At 34.1% G+C, this 18229-nt stretch overlaps 1 long non-coding RNA gene across 2 annotated transcripts; it reads right to left on the bottom strand.

The window, feature by feature from the left end:
- Positions 1-7648: 7648 nt before the first annotated feature.
- Positions 7649-8520, bottom strand: LOC131431595 (uncharacterized). Of its 2 annotated transcripts, XR_009229697.1 has the most exons (4): positions 8375-8498; positions 8239-8312; positions 8053-8177; positions 7649-7982 (listed from the first exon to the last, which is right to left on the bottom strand). It is a non-coding gene; the product is annotated as an uncharacterized LOC131431595 (long non-coding RNA). The 2 variants fall into 2 exon arrangements; XR_009229696.1 differs by having other exon boundaries at positions 8239-8520.
- Positions 8521-18229: the final 9709 nt, after the last annotated feature.

The following is an 18229-nucleotide window of genomic DNA, read 5'->3' as shown; positions in this document are numbered from 1 at the left end:
AATTTAGCAAAAAAATCATTAGCAGAAGGTAAAGGATAAGTATTCGGTATCAAAACTTTGTTTACCGAAACTTTGCAGTCAATCACAAGCCTAATTTGGTCATCTTTTTTTATTACTACTATCACAGGTGATGCCCATTCGCTGGTCTTTACCGGCGTTATTACATTCTCTTTCTCCAACTTATCCAAATATATTAAAACTTTTTCCTTTAGTCTGAAGGGTACGTCGTAAGCTTTTTTAAAAATTGGGATTTCCCGTTTCATAATCAAATCTGCCTCAAATCCCTTGATGGGAGTAGAAAAATCATTTTTGAATACTTCTGAAAATTTGGATTTTATCTCATCTTTAAAATTTTCACTTATTGATATTATTGTGTTGTTTACATTCCCATACATATTTTTACTTAAAAAGGTTTCTCTCCATCTTGGAAAAAATATGTCTATCCAATTTCTACCGAATAAAGGCTTGAATTTATAATTTGTGTTTAGTATTATTAAGCTCAAAATATGTTCAACATTATTCAATGCGACCGAAACCTTTGCTTCCCCTTCAATTTCAAGTTTAGAACCATTTACAACTAGCAACTGTTTGTCGCTTTTCTTTAAGGATTTGTTAAAGAGACTTTTAAATTGATTTATTCCCATAACAGTTACCGTTGAACCACAGTCAACTTCCATTTGGATCATAATATTGTCAATCGACACATCAATTAAACAAGGTTTACTTATTTTATAAATAGACTCAACATGCATGCATTGTAAATCACCTGGGTTCCATTCGGCCCATTCTTCTTCGCTGTCCGTGTCTCTTGTTTTATTTGTCTCCATCTTGCTCATTAGTGTCGTCAGTTCTTTTTCCGCATTTGTACCTGGTCTTGCTGTGTCCACAAATCTTACTGTGTCTCTCCTAAGATTTTTTAGCTTGAAGCATTTTCTTTTTATGTGACCCTTTACCCCACAGTGATCGCATATCATTTCTGTATAATTTCGTTTAAATTTTTTGTCCAAATGATCGTTATTGTATTGATTATGTCTGTTATTGTAGTGATTATTGAATCTGTTGTTAGTATTTCTATTATTGTAATCATTTCTGTTATTGTATCCGTATGTCTGTTTCGTGTACTGTTTACTAGTGGTGGGTTTACTATCGTGATGTGTTTTAAAATTTTGTTTATATTTGTAACCCTTGTCACCTAACCGTTCATGAATTGGTCTTCTGATTAAATTGATGTTCTCCGGTGGTCCATATGGACTGTGTGAGGAAACAGTTCCAAAATCCGGAAAGAAACTATTAACTTTCATAGTGCGGGCATTATCCTTCGCCATACACCATGTTGTGATGAATCTATCCATCGACTCAACCGTTAATTTTTCTTCATTTAACAATAACTGCTTGAGGTTTTCATCGCGCAGACCGGCTAGGATTCTATCTTGAATCGCTAAGTTTTTGAATTCTCCGAAACCACAGAACTCCGCCTGCAGTTTAACTGCTTGTACGAAGTCCTCGGCTGATTCATCCGGCTGCTGTACGCGATGACTAAACCGAAAGCGTTGAACCAAGTCAGGCTCAGTTTTGTCTAGCTTCTGCTTTAACTTGCTAATTATATCAGCATAAGTTGCTGCTATAAGAGCATCTTTCGTATACAACATTTTCAATTGAGCATAAACAAAAGGCCCACATAAGTTCATAAAATGTGATTTTTGTTTAGCTTCAGCCACCTCATTGGCTTCGAACGTAAAAGATAACCGCTCGGCCCAATCCCCGAAGGAGGTACCCTTACGGTATGGCTCTATAGATGAAGCCAAACTCATTTCAAAAACAATTGTTTTTCACTCAAAAGTATTCTTCTATATAATTGATTCAATATCAAAAAAATTTAAAATATATATCGAAACACCACACAATTGACGAAATCAGCGAATAAATAAAAATAATCATAAATTTTCCACCAATCAATCAAGGAGCACAATAATCCAATAGCAATGTATAATCCATTAAGGAGAGACAAGAATAAACAAGAAAAAAATTAAAAAAAAACACCAAATATCTCGTCAATTCTTTTCACTTTTATATAATAGCTTAAAGTGACTTACCGCAGTCCTCGTCCGGCCTTTGCCAGCCTTCTTGTATCAACAATTTTAAAATTTTCAGTCTCACCCGTAATTAATCACTTTATTTATCCTCACAAAAATATCGGGCTTCCTAAACTTCCTAAAAAAAATGAGAAAAACACTCTTATTAATCAATTCTATAATATTTTGCACTTATTATCGCCTTGTGAAAACACCCAATGTCACGCTAAAAATATCAATATACATAACCATACAATATTCTTCACAATAGTGAAAATAAATATTTATTTGTAAAATTTAATTTCGGCTTACCGAAACACCAACTCCTTCAGTCTAGGAACTTCAACTCCGAAACTAGTAAATCGCAACACTATTTGTAAATTGATTATTAAATTTGTTTCATTCGGTCCGAAGTGTTGCCACAGAAAAAGCTTTATCTAATTGAATATAAAAATTCTTATTATTCATGCTTCACTAAATGCTTTTGTCCGCCATCAATAATTCTTTGTTCCAATTAGAATAATATTTTTGTTCCCATTGTCCTTTTGAACAATAGTATCTCTTACTCTTAAATGAGCATAAAAGATATTACACTTTGCACAATAGCAATAATTAAATGTTAAGGATTTCCTTATTTTATCACAATTTAACTTTTGTTATATTTTATTTGAAAAAATCTTACCAATGGCTTATCGACACACCGTCGACCGAAAATACAAAGGTCAATCCGACTTACAATGGCTGTCTATCCGAAAAAGAACGCCGACTCAAATCTTTCCTAACAATAGATTTCCTTGATGGCTGCAGGTCCGAAACCATGTGGTGTTTAATTTTCCGAAATTACACCCAGCTTCTGTTGTCGTGGAAATCTTGGATCCTTTTAACTTCTTCCGTTCAGTTACGAAAAAAAATATCCGCCTCGTCGCCACTTTTGTAACTTTCAACTTTAGACTTTAGAACTTTTTATTAATTTTACTTTCTTCTCTTTTCAGGTTTTCGGAGTATCAAAAACGCGTGTACACTATTCAGGTTACTAAAACGAAGTGAGTTTATTCCTTAGCTTTATATGTACAGAATTAGTTAACAGTTGCCAACACTGACGTTTGACAAAACTTAACGACCATGTATAAATATTACTGGTGAATACATTTCACCTTTTTCGATTCGTTTACTTTTATGCTTCCTGTGTGAATTATAAAGATACGCCCTTGCGCATGTTTCATAAAATTGACTGGTTTTCGCGACTAAGACAAATCTGCGAGTAATTTTATTGTCTCCCTTACTATTTCCAGTAGTAAAAGGTTCGGAAACCATCTAAAATTAAAAAAAATAGTTTCTGTACCCAGTGAAATCTGTCGACCCGCATCGGTCCGATCATCGGACCGATTGAGCACTATATGGACCCGATCGTAGCGCTTCTATCGGGTCGTCATCGGACGATTTTGCACCATTTGCATCAACCGCGTCAACATTCGAACAAGCGAAACGCATCGACATCGGCCCGACATCGCACTATAGAACATCGTGCGATAGTCGGGCTCTTTTATTTTGTATTTTCTTCATATTTTACTTAGGATTTCTTGGATTTAATCGAAAGAAAAACAGTCGTTATCTTCATGTTTTAATTTATAACTCATAAATCTATATTATATTGACAAATCGTAGTTCAATTATCCACAATACCTGGGGTGGAATTACGTAAGGTGATTATCACCAGGTGACTATCACTTTTGAAAATTTGGAATCATGTAAGGTGATAAACACCAAGTTCTGTCACTACTGCTGAAAGGCTAACATCACTATCAAACGTTGGCATTACGTAAGGTGATAGTCACCACGATTTAATCACCTTCATGTCAAAATGGAGGTTGTGACCTGTTATTCGTTGGTCACAATGTTGTTCCTTTGGTCACTGAGTCCAGCTTGTATATATTTTTCAAATATTGTATATTTTTGTTTATATCAATTGTCAGTAAATGTCTAAGTAGAATTTAAATGTCAATCGCGTTTCTACTCCGTGTTTACACGTTTGAGTCACGTTTAAGTTCTGCTTAATAGCAAAGGTTGGTGTCAAAAAGTAGGGTTTTGTTGATTTAATTATTTATTTCCATTTATTTATTTATTAGTTATTTATCCTATTTATTATTTATTTATTCTATTTATTATTTATTTATTTACATTTATTTATTGTTTGTTTATATATTTACAATCGTTTATTTACACTATTTGTTTATATATATTATTCATTTATTTACATTCGTATGTTCATATATTTCTTTATACAAATTTATTTACAAAATTATGATTATTTCGGCAAAAGGAAACAAAATAGAAAATACACTTATAAAAGTACTAAAATTCAAATACACAGTTCATGACACCAGCCATAACAAAACGATAAATTATTGTAGCCGTCATCTGTCTGCACACTGTCATCGTCGTCATCATCGTCATCATCGCAACATAATATGCGGGGTGGCATGCTTTGAGGGTGGCGGTGGGTATGCGATGGAAACCGGACAACCAGCCTATAAAACCCGCGGGAAAACCATTGCGGGGTCTCGAGTATATTACCACCCCGGAAGAGTGAAGATCGTAGCAGCGGGTCACAAACCAATGTGACAGTGCGTTTCAAAAAAAAAGTCAGTGGAAGTCGATCCAAATGGATCAATCAGCTTCAGAATTCCTTCATCGATAAGTTCAAAGTGGATCCAAAGGGATCAATAATTAGTATCGATAAGTTTGCTGATAGTGAATATAGTGTACGGTACCACTTTCCGGGTTGCGCACAAAATGCAGGCCTACGTTCCATATAGGCCAAGTTGCTGCAGGATCTGGATTCCCGTTGCTGATTCATCGCCTCCGAAGCTAGTGCCCCCCCCCCCGCTCATCGTCACCAGGAGAGTTTTGCTAAGACGTTCGTCAATAAACTTGCGCAAGTAACAAAAGTGACAATCTTTCTGTTTCATTGAGTGTTCTTTCCTTAGAATATAGTGTTTAAAAATTACATTTGTTAGGTCTTTTATTTATATACAAGCTGTGTCGTCCATTTTGTTTAGTTTTATTTGTTACTTGTTTCCGCCGAAACGATTTACTCAGTGGCCACAGGTTGGGAAGAAAGTCCGCCCAAAAATAGTGAAGTGAAGATTCTCCAGGAGACCAACAAGGTAAACGACCCTGAACTGGTGGTCCGGTGCTGAAAAGCAGCCACCAGTAGTGTATAGACAAAACGATACGTAACAAGGTGATAGCAATTTAGTTATCACTTTTAGTAGTGATTTAATTTTTTGAGAAATGGCTTTATAAATTATTGCCGTTAGGTGAATTTTAAGCCACTGATATAAACATAACCTACCAAAATTGGTCGAAGAGGATAATTTTTTAATAAAATTCGTACTGATTTTGTGTCAAAATTAAATACCAAAATGAAAAGTAACTTAGTTTGTATTCCTTAAGTTTACGTTTCGTCTTCGACTCATCAGTGCGTCAGCAGATTATGCTGACGCAAACCCCCGGATCAACATAATCCGCTGAGCAGACGTAAAGTTAATGCTATTTGCAAGACACTTTTTTATTACACAAAGGAGTGTAACGTCTCAAACGAAAGTTTGTATTGTTTTAAGAATTCTTAGAATGAACGGTAGTGTTTATCAATTAAATCAATTCATTAATTGAATACTGTAGTTGTCAAAATCTGAGTAACATTTACTCAGTGCTATAAATGGGAAAATTAGCTCGGGTGAGTAAATGTTAAACACTATCATTCGAATTATCTAAAGAATTCTTTATTATAATCGAAACTGCGTATAAAATGAAAAAAATGCAACATTTTTTAAATATTCTCTCAATTCCCTCATTTACATTTTGTAGTTTATTCATAGAAAGTTGAAAATGTTCTTTAAATTCCCTCACGTATCCTGGAACGAAGATTGCACAAATGTGGCAACGAAAAACTTCAATCATTATAAGGATTAGGAGGTACAATAATTTTCGATAGTATTCATTTACCTTTGCTCCAACCTGCTCCATTTTTTTCAAAATTCCTTTCTTCAAAAATCATTGAACGTAAATTTTCACACAACGTTTTCAAAGTCCTGTGAAAATGTTGACAGAAACGGTATGAGTATAAACATAAAAAATGCAGCGCAATTTTCTTTCTCACGATCACAATCTCCGATCGTATTTGAATACTCTATGATGGCTGTTCCAGTTCAACGCGTTTCTGCTGTTAAAGATTTGGGCATCGTCCTTGATCGTAAGCTTTGTTTCACCGAACAATTATCTCTAGTTACGGCAACGGCTTACGCAGTTTAGAGACTTATCAAACGCAACACCAGAGACTTTCATAATGTGTATTGCTTAAAGACAGTTTACGTCGCTTTAGTACGCAGTATTTTGGAATACGGAATAATAATCTGAGCACCCTACCACAACGTCCACATCGATCGAATCCAGGGATGTCAAATTCACAGATTAATCTGTGTTTCACAGATTTTGAATTTTCTGCACAGATTTTAAAAATGACACAGATTTCTGAAAACGATCACAGTATTTCACAGATACTTGTTGTCAATTTAGAAACTGAGTAAAAGTTGCTCAGTCTTCTACATCAATATTACTCACTTTTTGACATTTGCACTAAATAAACAAAAGTGAGTACAAATTGCTCACTTGAGAGTAACATTGAATGAGCGTGTATCATCTCTAAACAAGCAGCACCTCTACATTTCAGTTTTGCTACAATATTTATTATACAGATAAGTCTGTTGTCAGGTTATTTTTTCAAAAATCTGCTTTTGACTCAAAAAATTATCTGAATTTGTCTGGGTCTACTTCATATATACAGGGTAATTTAGACCGGCGTCATTTTCAGTGAGCAAAAAAGAAGATCTAGAATCGTAAAGATCTAGCAAGATCTGACCAAATTCTACACGGAACCGCAAATCAACCTAATTTTAAGTACATTCCACCCAATTTGGGGGTTTGGTTCAATAAACTAATTTTAATAAAGTGGCTCTAGGTAGTTTTCGTAACACACGTGCAAAAAAAATACTTAAGATGAGTTATATTTACTCTACAGTTGAGTCGTATTGACTCAATTTCAAGTTAATACGGTTTACTTAATTTTAGCTTATTGAAAGAAACTGTCGCTGTTGGGTGGTTTTGCTCTTTGTATTTTGACAACAATTGAAGGAGAGAATGAAAGGAAGTACTCAAAATTAAGTAAAAAGAAGACAAATAATAGGTAGTTTTTATTTTCCGTGTAGGAAAATTTGGAAAATCGGGCAAAAGATCTGCACGCTGCCAAAAAATTACCTAATTTTAAGTACTTTTCACACAATAGAGGGGTTGTGTGCAGGAAGTCAATTTTGGGTAAAATGGGTTTTACTTATTTTTGAGTAAAAGCGTCAATAGTACTGATTAGGTAGAAACTACGCAAGCGATATAGAAATCAGCTTGGGTAATTTGATTTCAGTTTTCGTTCGATGGTTTGAAAAATAAAATTAAACGCAAAAAATGATGTCAACTATGATTACGTTATTTATTCAATATTTATCATTTTACATATTTCAACAATGTAATGAAAATTAAATCTGTTCGCACATTTATGGGAATTCATGATCATTGTATTTTGCAATTAGAGCTGCAACAGTATTAGATCTACAGACTATTGTTGTTTATAAAAAACTAACAAAATCGAATAATTTTCTTAATTTTCTTAACTTCAAAAATTTTGAAAAATGTGTCTATAGTCTCTATATATCGATGACCGCAAGGCAAAATATTTTTATCAAATACAATAAACATAGGTCCTTCGTTAAATACCGGTGCCACACATACAATGTGCGGCATGCATGCTAATTCACTATATTGTTTGACGACCTCGTAGTCTGTTTTGCCAGGAACTATCTAAGAGAAGAAAAAAAAATGCATCACAATATGCTTGTTAAAAATTGAAAATATAATCAGAAATCATTACCTGTATTCATTTAATCAAAGGTGTAGCCAGAATCTCTTCGACTGATAATTTATCATCATCTGCTGTACGTTTAATTCCACGGTTAGTTAATTTTTTCAGTATCCGCAATGTTCCTCTCACATACTCTGAAACGGTAAAAATATTTTTCATATATTTGAGCATAAAAATATTTAAACAAAATCTCACTGTTTTCCACATCTCTCCATTTACAATCGAGCATCAATCCAAAGTTGTTGAAGCCTTTCAAAAGCTTGTTGTACCTATAAACAAAAAGCACGTATATTTAGAGATTCGACCGTGAGAGTAATGCTCCAAATCTGACCGATAGTTTCTGCCATGCAACACACAAAATTATTTTCACCCAACAGCAACTTATTGAAGTAAACTAAACTGTTGAGTGAAAACTACTCAATCGATACAGTACTTTTCACCCAACAATAAAAAACATGCTTGATTACTTCATGTTAGGTAAATTTAAGTCAACCGTTGGGTTTTTTTTTTGGCAGCGTGTGGTTAGTTGTTTGGGTGTCGCGAGCAGAGATGCCAGATATTTTGATTGAAAATTTGTATTGCTTTGTATGAAAAATCTGTATTAATCTGTATTCACTAATAAAATGAAATTCTTACAACAAAATGACGCTAAAAGATGTTATTCCAATAGATTGTGGTTGTAGTATGGTAGATTCTATAAATCTTTGAACGCGTCAAAGATTTATTGAATCTACCATACTACAACCAAAGAATATTCAAAGACGAAATTTCTTTTTTTTTATTTTTTTTAATTTTTTTATCCACAACAGTTCAATTGTAATTCGATATATTTATCTAGTTTGAAAATGTTGACGTCATTATTTGACATGGAATTTCACCGCCCAAAATGCAACGTCAAGTCGCTTTATCTCGTCACTGGAATCAAATACTAAAAGATAGCTCAGGCAGACAAGTTTATTTTTTTCTTTCTTACTCTTTGTGAGATCTTTATAAGGCTGTATTATATTGAGGAAATCTGTATAAAATCTGTACCTGTATTAAATCTGTATGATCATGTAAAAATCGGTATAATACAGATAAATCTGTATAAATGGCATCTCTGGTCGCGAGCAAAATCTAGCATTTGCCAGACAAATCTGGCAACTTGGTAACGCTGCGTGTAACCAAACCAAGGATGCCAGGCATTATTTTTCATAATTCTGTGAAAACTAATTTGTGCAAAATCTTTGCACCTTTCTCATAATTATGAATAATTGCCAAAATGAAATGCTTGTTCAGAGATGATACTTTCAGTGAAAGTTGTCAAATCGCTAGGAAATTTTTTAATTACTTTACTATTTTGACATTATTGACTGGTGTGACAGAAACGGTATGAGTAGAAACATAAAAACGCAGCGCAATTTTCTTTCTCACGATCACAATCTCCGATCGTATTTGAATACTCTATGATGGCTGTTCCAGTTCAACGCGTTTCTGCTGTTAAAGATTTGGGCATCGTCCTTGATCGTAAGCTTTGTTTCACCGAACAATTATCTCTAGTTACGGCAACGACTTACGCAGTTTTGGGACTTATCAAACGCAACACCAGAGACTTTCATAATGTGTATTGCTTAAAGACAGTTTACGTCGCTTTAGTACGCAGTATTTTGGAATATGGAATAATAATCTAAGCACCCTACGCCCACATCGATCGAATCCAGGGATGTCAGATTCACAGATTAATCTGTGTTTCACAGATTTTGAATTTTCTGCACAGATTTTAAAAATGACACAGATTTTCACAGATTCTTGAATAAATCACAGATTTTGGAAATCGAGCACAGTTTAGCACCAAAAAGTACAGATTGGTTGAGGAAAAAGGTACAGAGCGTGTTGCTAGAGAGACCTTTTTTTTTGCTCACTGAATTGATTTTGAACGGTACGGAAAACTGTCAAAGATTTTCACAGACAAGTTTTGGGTTTGATCATAGATTTTTGAAAAAATGACCTGGCATCCCTGATCGACGAACGAGTTCAAAAATGTTTCATTTGATTTGCACTACGACGACTTCCATGGCAAAACCGTCTTCAATTAAATAGCTACGAGAATAGCTGCCTCTGATTAATCTTCCTACACTACAAAACAGACGAATTTTTCTTTAGCGACTGTTTGTCTTCGATTTGCTTTCAAATAACATCGAATGCCCAGTGCTTTTAGAGAGATTGCATTTTAATATTCCTCGAAAATCATTGCGGAGAACAGACTATCTTCGACGATCAGTCCATCGCACACAGTACGGTCAAAACAATCCTATGGATGTTTGTTGTCATCGCTTCAATAGTGTTTATCATTTATTCGATTTTACAATAAACAAAGACGCATTGAATTAATGATGAATTGTTAATTTATCTTCAAAAGGCATGCAAATGTTACCACTTTCCTTTTATATTATTTTTTTAACCGTTACTGCTAACCTCAATCGAATCAACACATTTTGACAGTCCAGCAGTACTGTTTGTAAATAGGGATTTTTTAGTTTGTTTGTTAACAATTTGGACCCCTTTGACCCTTTACGATCCATATCTCTTAAATAGATTTTTCAAACATTTGTTCACGATTGGATACGGTTTATTTTTAAGATTTATTAAATAAAAGTGACTAGTTTCAAAACACTTTATCTTTACACAAAGATGACTGTTTATAACGTGTTCATCGATTTTTGTTTGAGCTTGTCTGTAAACAGTACCGCTGAACTGTCAAGGATGAATGCTTGTTCATTTGTGACGTCACGATAAAAAATCTAATCCACTGAATAAATCAACATGGAAAAAGTTTCACCCTTTTTCGATTCGTTTACTTTTATGCTTCCTGTGTGAATTATAAAGATACGCCCTTGCGCATGTTTCATAAAATTGACTGATTTTTGCGACTAAGACAAATCTGCGAGTAATTTTATTGTCTCCCTTACTATTTCCAGTAGTAAAAGGTTCGGAAACCATCTAAAATAAAGAAAAAAAATAGTTACTGTACCCAGTGAAATCTGTCGACCCGCATCGGTCCGATCATCGGAACGATTGAGCACGATATGGACCCGATCGTAGCGCTTCTATCGGGTCGTCATCGGACGATTTTGCACCATTTGCATCAACCGCGTCAACATTCGAACAAGCGAAACGCATCGACATCGGCCCGACATCGCACTATAGAACATCGTGCGATAGTCGGGCTCTTTTATTTTGTATTTTCTTCATATTTTACTTAGGATTTCTTGGATTTAATCGAAAGAAAAACAGTCGTTATCTTCATGTTTTAATTTAAAACTCATAAATCTATATTATATTGACAAATCGTAGTTCAATTATCTACAATACCTGGGGTGGAATTACGTAAGGTGAAATTTGGAATCATGTAAGGTGATAAACACCAAGTTCTGTCACTACTGCTGAAAGGCTAACATCACTATCAAACGTTGGCATTACGTAAGGTGATAGTCACCACGATTTAATCACCTTCATGTCAAAATGGAGGTGATAGCAATTTAGTTATCACTTTTAGTAGTGATCTAATTTTTTGAGAAGTGGCTTTATAAATTATTGCCGTTAGGTGAATTTTAAGCCACTGATATAAACATAACCTACCAAAATTGGTCGAAGAGGATAATTTTTTAATAAAATTCGTACTGATTTTGTGTCAAAATTAAATACCAAAATGAAAAGTAACTTAGTTTGTATTGTTTTAAGAATTCTTAGAATGAACGGTAGTGTTTATCAATTAAATCAATTCATTAATTGAATACTGTAGTTGTCAAAATCTGAGTAACATTTACTCAGTGCTATAAATGGGAAAATTAGCTCGGGTGAGTAAATGTTAAACACTATCATTCGAATTATCTAAAGAATTCTTTATTATAATCGAAACTGCGTGTAAAATAAAAAACTGGATCCTGGAACGAAGATTGCACAAATATGGCAACGAAAAACTTCAATCATTATAAGGATTAGGAGGTACAATTATATTACCTTTTAATTTTCGATAGTATTCATTTACCTTGGCTCCAACCTGCTCCATTTTTTTCAAAATTCCTTTCTTCAAAAATCATTTTCACCCAACGTTTTCAAAGTCCTGTGAGTAAAACTTGTTGTCAATTTAGAAACTGAGTAAAAGTTACTCAGTCTTCTACATTAATATTACTCACTTTTTGACATTTGCACTAAATAAACAAAAGTGAGTACAAATTGCTCACTTGAGAGTAACATTGAATGAGCGTGTATCATCTCTAAACAAGCAGCACCTCTACATTTCAGTTTTGCTACAATATTTATTATACAGATAAATCTGTTGTCAGGTTATTTTTTCAAAAATCTGCTTCTGACTCAAAAAATTATCTGAATTTGTCTGGGTCTACTTCATATATACAAGGTAATTTAGACCGGCGTCATTTTCAGTGAGCAAAAAGAAGATCTAGAATCGTAAAGATCTAGCAAGATCTGACCAAATTCTACACGGAACCGCAAATCAACCTAATTTTAAGTACATTCCACCCAATTTGGGGGTTTCGTTCAATAAACTAATTTTACTAAAGTGGCTCTAGGTAGTTTTCGTAAGACACGTGCAAAAAAATACTTAAGATGAGTTATATTTACTCTACAGTTGAGTCGTATTCACTCAATTTCAAGTTAATACGGTTTACTTAATTTTAGCTTATTTAAAGAAACTGTCGCTGTTGGGTGGTTTAGCTCTTTGTTTTTTGACAACAATTGAAGGAGAGAATGAAAGGAAGTACTCAAAATTAAGTAAAAAGAAGTCAAATAATAGGTAGTTTTTTTTTATCCACAACAGTTCAATTGTAATTCGATATATTTATCTAGTTTGAAAATGTTGACGTCATTATTTGACATGGAATTTCACCGCCCAAAATGCAACGTCAAGTCGCTTTATCTCGTCACTGGAATCAAATACTAAAAGATAGCTCAGGCAGACAAGTTTATTTTTTTCTTTCTTACTCTTTTTGAGATCTTTATAAAGCTGTATTATATTGAGGAAATCTGTATAAAATCTGTACCTGAATTAAATCTGTATGATCATGTAAAAATCGGTATAATACAGATAAATCTGTATAAATGGCATCTCTGGTCGCGAGCAAAATCTAGCTTTTGCCAGACAAATCTGGCAACTTTGTAACGCTGCGTGTAACCAAACCAAGGATGCCAGGCATTATTTTTCATAATTCTGTGAAAAATAATTTGTGCAAAATCTTTGCACCTTCCTCATAATTATGAATAATTGCCAAAATGAAATGCTTGTTCAGAGATGATACTTTCAGTGAAAGCTGTCAAATCGCTAGGAAATTTTTTAATTACTTTACTATTTTGACATTATTGACTGGTGTGACGGTATGAGTATAAACATAAAAAATGCAGCGCAATTTTCTTTCTCACGATCACAATCTTCGATCTTATTTGAATACTCTATGATGGCTGTTCCAGTTCAACGCGTTTCTGCTGTTAAAGATTTGGGCATCGTCCTTGATCGTAAGCTTTGTTTCACCGAACAATTATCTCTAGTTACGGCAACGGCTTACGCAGTTTTGAGACTTATCAAACGCAACACCAGAGACTTTCATAACGTGTATTGCTTAAAGACAGTTTACGTCTTTTTTTTTATATCGTTTATTTATACCCGGCTTTAACCTAATTTTGGTCGTTCGCCGGACAGTTTACGTCGCTTTAGTACGCAGTATTTTGGAATACGGAATAATAATCTGAGCACCCTACCACAACGTCCACATCGATCGAATCCAGGGATGTCAGATTCACAGATTAATCTGTGTATCACAGATTTTGAATTTTCTGCACAGATTTTAAAAATGACACAGATTTTCACAGATTTCTGAAAACGATCACAGTATTTCACAGATTCTTGAATAAATCACAGTTTAGCACCAAAAAGTACAGATTGTTTGAGGAAAAAGGTACAGAGCGTGTTGCTAGAGAGACCTTTGTTTTTTTTTGCTCACTGAATTGATTTTGAACGGTACGGAAAACGGTCAAAGATTTTCACAGACAGGTTTTGGGTTTGATCATAGATTTTTGAAAAAATGACCTGGCATCCCTGATCGACGAACGAGTTCAAAAATGTTTCATTTGATTTGCACTACGACGACTCATGGCAAAACCGTCTTCAATTAAAATAGCTACGAGAATAGCTGCCTCTGATTAATCTTCCTACACTACAAAACAGACGAATTTTTCTTTAGCTACTGTTTGTCTTCGATTTGCTTTCAAATAACATCGACTGCCCAGCGCTTTTAGAGAGATTGCATTTTAATATTCCTCGAAAATCATTGCGGAGAACAGACTATCTTCGACGATCAGTCCATCGCACACAGTACGGTCAAAACAATCCTATGGATGTTTGTTGTCATCGCTTCAATAGTGTTTATCATTTATTTGATTTTACACTACGAGGACTTCCATGGCAAAACCGTCTTCAATTAAAATAGCTACGAGAATAGCTGCCTCTGATTAATCTTCCTACACTACAAAACAGAGATTGCATTTTAATATTCCTCGAAAATCATTGCGGAGAACAGACTATCTTCGACGATCAGTCCATCGCACACAGTACGGTCAAAACAATCCTATGGATGTTTGTTGTCATCGCTTCAATAGTGTTTATCATTTATTTGATTTTACACTACGACGACTTCCATGGCAAAACCGTCTTCAATTAAAATAGCTACGAGAATAGCTGCCTCTGATTAATCTTCCTACACTACAAAACAGACGAATTTTTCTTTAGCGACTGTTTGTCTTCGATTTGCTTTCAAATAACATCGACTGCCCAGCGCTTTTAGAGAGATTGCATTTTAATATTCTTCGAAAATCATTGCGGAGAACAGACTATCTTCGACGATCAGTCCATCGCACACAGTACGGTCAAAACAATCCTATGGATGTTTGTTGTCATCGCTTCAATAGTGTTTATCATTTATTTGATTTTACAATAAACAAAGACGCATTGAATGAATGATGAATTGTTAATTTATCTTCAAAAGGCATGCAAATGTTACCACTTTCCTTTTATATTATTTTTTAAACCGTTACTGCTAACCTCAATCGAATCAACACATTTTGACAGTCCAGCAGTACTGTTTGTAAATAGGGATTTTTTTGTTTGTCTGTTAACAATTTGGACCCCTTTGACCCTTTACGATCCATATCTCTTAAATAGATTTTTAAAACATTTGTTCACGATTGGATACGGTTTATTTTTAAGATTTATTAAATAAAAGTGACCAGTTTCAAAACACTTTATCTTTACACAAAGATGACTGTTTATAACGTGTTCATCGATTTTTGTTTAAGCTTGTCTGTAAACAGTACCGCTGAACTGTCAAGAATGAATGCTTGTTCATTTGTGACGTCACGATAAAAAATCTAATCCACTGAATAAATCAACATGGAAAAAGTTTCACCCTTTTTCGATTCGTTTACTTTTATGCTTCCTGTGTGAATTATAAAGATACGCCCTTGCGCATGTTTCATAAAATTGACTGGTTTTTGCGACTAAGACAAATCTGCGAGTAATAGTAAAAGGTAATAGTAAAAGGACAAATCTGCGAGTAGTAGTAAAAGGTTCGGAAACCATCTAAAATAAAGAAAACAAATAGTTACTGTACCCAGTGAAATCTGTCGACCCGCATCGGTCCGATCATCGGACCGATTGAGCACGATATGGACCCGATCGTAGCGCTTCTATCGGGTCGTCATCGGACGATTTTGCACCATTTGCATCAACCGCGTCAACATTCGAACAAGCGAAACGCATCGACATCGGCCCAACATCGCACTATAGAACATCGTGCGATAGTCGGGCTCTTTTATTTTGTATTTTCTTCATATTTTACTTAGGATTTCTTGGATTTAATCGAAAGAAAAACAGTCGTTTTCTTCATGTTTTAATTTATAACTCATAAATCTATATTATATTGACAAATCGTAGTTCAATTATCCACAATACCTGGGGTGGAATTACGTAAGGTGATTATCACCAGGTGACTATCACTTTTGAAAATTTGGAATCATGTAAGGTGATAAACACCAAGTTCTGTCACTACTGCTGAAAGGCTAACATCACTATCAAACGTTGGCATTACGTAAGGTGATAGTCACCACGATTTAATCACCTTCATGTCAAAATGGAGGTGATAGCAATTTAGTTATCACTTTTAGTAGTGATTTAATTTTTTGAGAAGTGGCTTTATAAATTATTGCCATTAGGTGAATTTTATAGTATGTTCACATTAGCGCTGATATCAAGTGATATACGGATATACTTGATATCCGATGATATCATGTGCGATATCACATGATATCCCATACAATTTGATGTCAACGCGTATCACCATTTTGGCATGATATCCGGGATATCATGTACGATATCATGTCGAGTTGTCATAAATCGCAACTAGCAACACGGATAATGGCATTGAACGCACTCATTTATGAACGTCACTTCGAGAGTGATAATAAACAATCATTATAATTTCGAATTTTTCAACGAATCCTAGCGTTCGGAGACCATTAAATGCAAGACTTCAATTATTGATTGAATTGTAGTAGAGAAAAGCAATATTATTGATCTTACTCCTAATGGGAACATTCAATATGACAACTTGATTGTCAAACGATATCATTTCGATTATATGTGAACACTTCCACGTGATATGCATATCATCTCGGTATATCAAGTGATATAAGCGCTATTGTGAACATGGTATTAGGCCACTGATATAAACATAACCTACCAAAATTGGTCGAAGAGGATAATATTTTAATAAAATTCGTACTGATTTTGTGTCAAAATTAAATACCAAAATGAAAAGTAACTTAGTTTGTATTGTTTTAAGAATTCTTAGAATGAACGGTAGTGTTTATCAATTAAATCAATTCATTAATTGAATACTGTAGTTGTCAAAATCTGAGTAACATTTACTCAGTGCTATAAATGGGAAAATTAGCCCGGGTGAGTAAATGTTAAACACTATCATTCGAATTATCTAAAGAATTCTTTATTATAATCGAAACTGCGTGTAAAATAAAAAACTGGATCCTGGAACGAAGATTGCACAAATGTGGCAACGAAAAACTTCAATCATTATAAGGATTAGGAGGTACAATTATATTACCTTTTAATTTTCGATAGTATTCATTTACCTTGGCTCCAACCTGCTCCATTTTTTTCAAAATTTCTTTCTTCAAAAATCATTTTCACGCAACGTTTTCAAAGTCCTGTGAATAAAACTTGTTGTCAATTTAGAAACTGAGTAAAAGTTACTCAGTCTTCTACATTAATATTACTCACTTTTTGACATTTGCACTAAATAAACACAAGTGAGTACAAATTGCTCACTTGAGAGTAACATTGAATGAGCGTGTATCATCTCTAAACAAGCAGCACCTCTACATTTCAGTTTTGCTACAATATTTATTATACAGATAAATCTGTTGTCAGGTTATTTTTTCAAAAATCTGCTTCTGACTCAAAAAATTATCTGAATTTGTCTGGGTCTACTTCATATATACAAGGTAATTTAGACCGGCGTCATTTTCAGTGAGCAAAATAGAAGATCTAGAATCGTAAAGATCTAGCAAGATCTGACCAAATTCTACACGGAACCGCGAATCAACCCAATTTTAAGTACATTCCACCCAATTTGGGGGTTTCGTTCAATGAACTAATTTTAGTAAAGTGGCTCTAGGTAGTTTTCGTAAGACACGTGCAAAAAATACTTAAGATGAGTTATATTTACTCTACAGTTGAGTCGTATTGACTCAATTTCAAGTTAATACGCTTTACTTAATTTTAGCTTATTGAAAAAAACTGTCGCTGTTGGGTGGTTTTGCTCTTTGTATTTTGACAACAATTGAAGGAGAGAATGAAAGGAAGTACTCAAAATTAAGTAAAAAGAAGTCAAATAATAGGTAGTTTTTATTTTCCGTGTAGGAAAATTTGGAAAATCGGGCAAAAGATCTGGTTAGTTGTTTGGGTGTCGCGAGCAGAGATGCCAGATATTTTCATTGAAAATTTGTATTGCTTTGTATGAAAAATCTGTATTAATCTGTATTCACTAATAAAATGAAATTCTTACAACAAAATGACGCTAAAAGATGTTATTCCAATAGATTGTGGTTGTAGTATGGT

Source organism: Malaya genurostris, chromosome 2, assembly GCF_030247185.1.
Source record: "Malaya genurostris strain Urasoe2022 chromosome 2, Malgen_1.1, whole genome shotgun sequence".
Classification (NCBI taxonomy): Eukaryota; Metazoa; Arthropoda; class Insecta; order Diptera; family Culicidae; genus Malaya; species Malaya genurostris.
The sequence above is the reverse complement of the archived record's forward strand: the minus strand, read 5'-3'. Positions and strand labels throughout refer to the sequence as shown.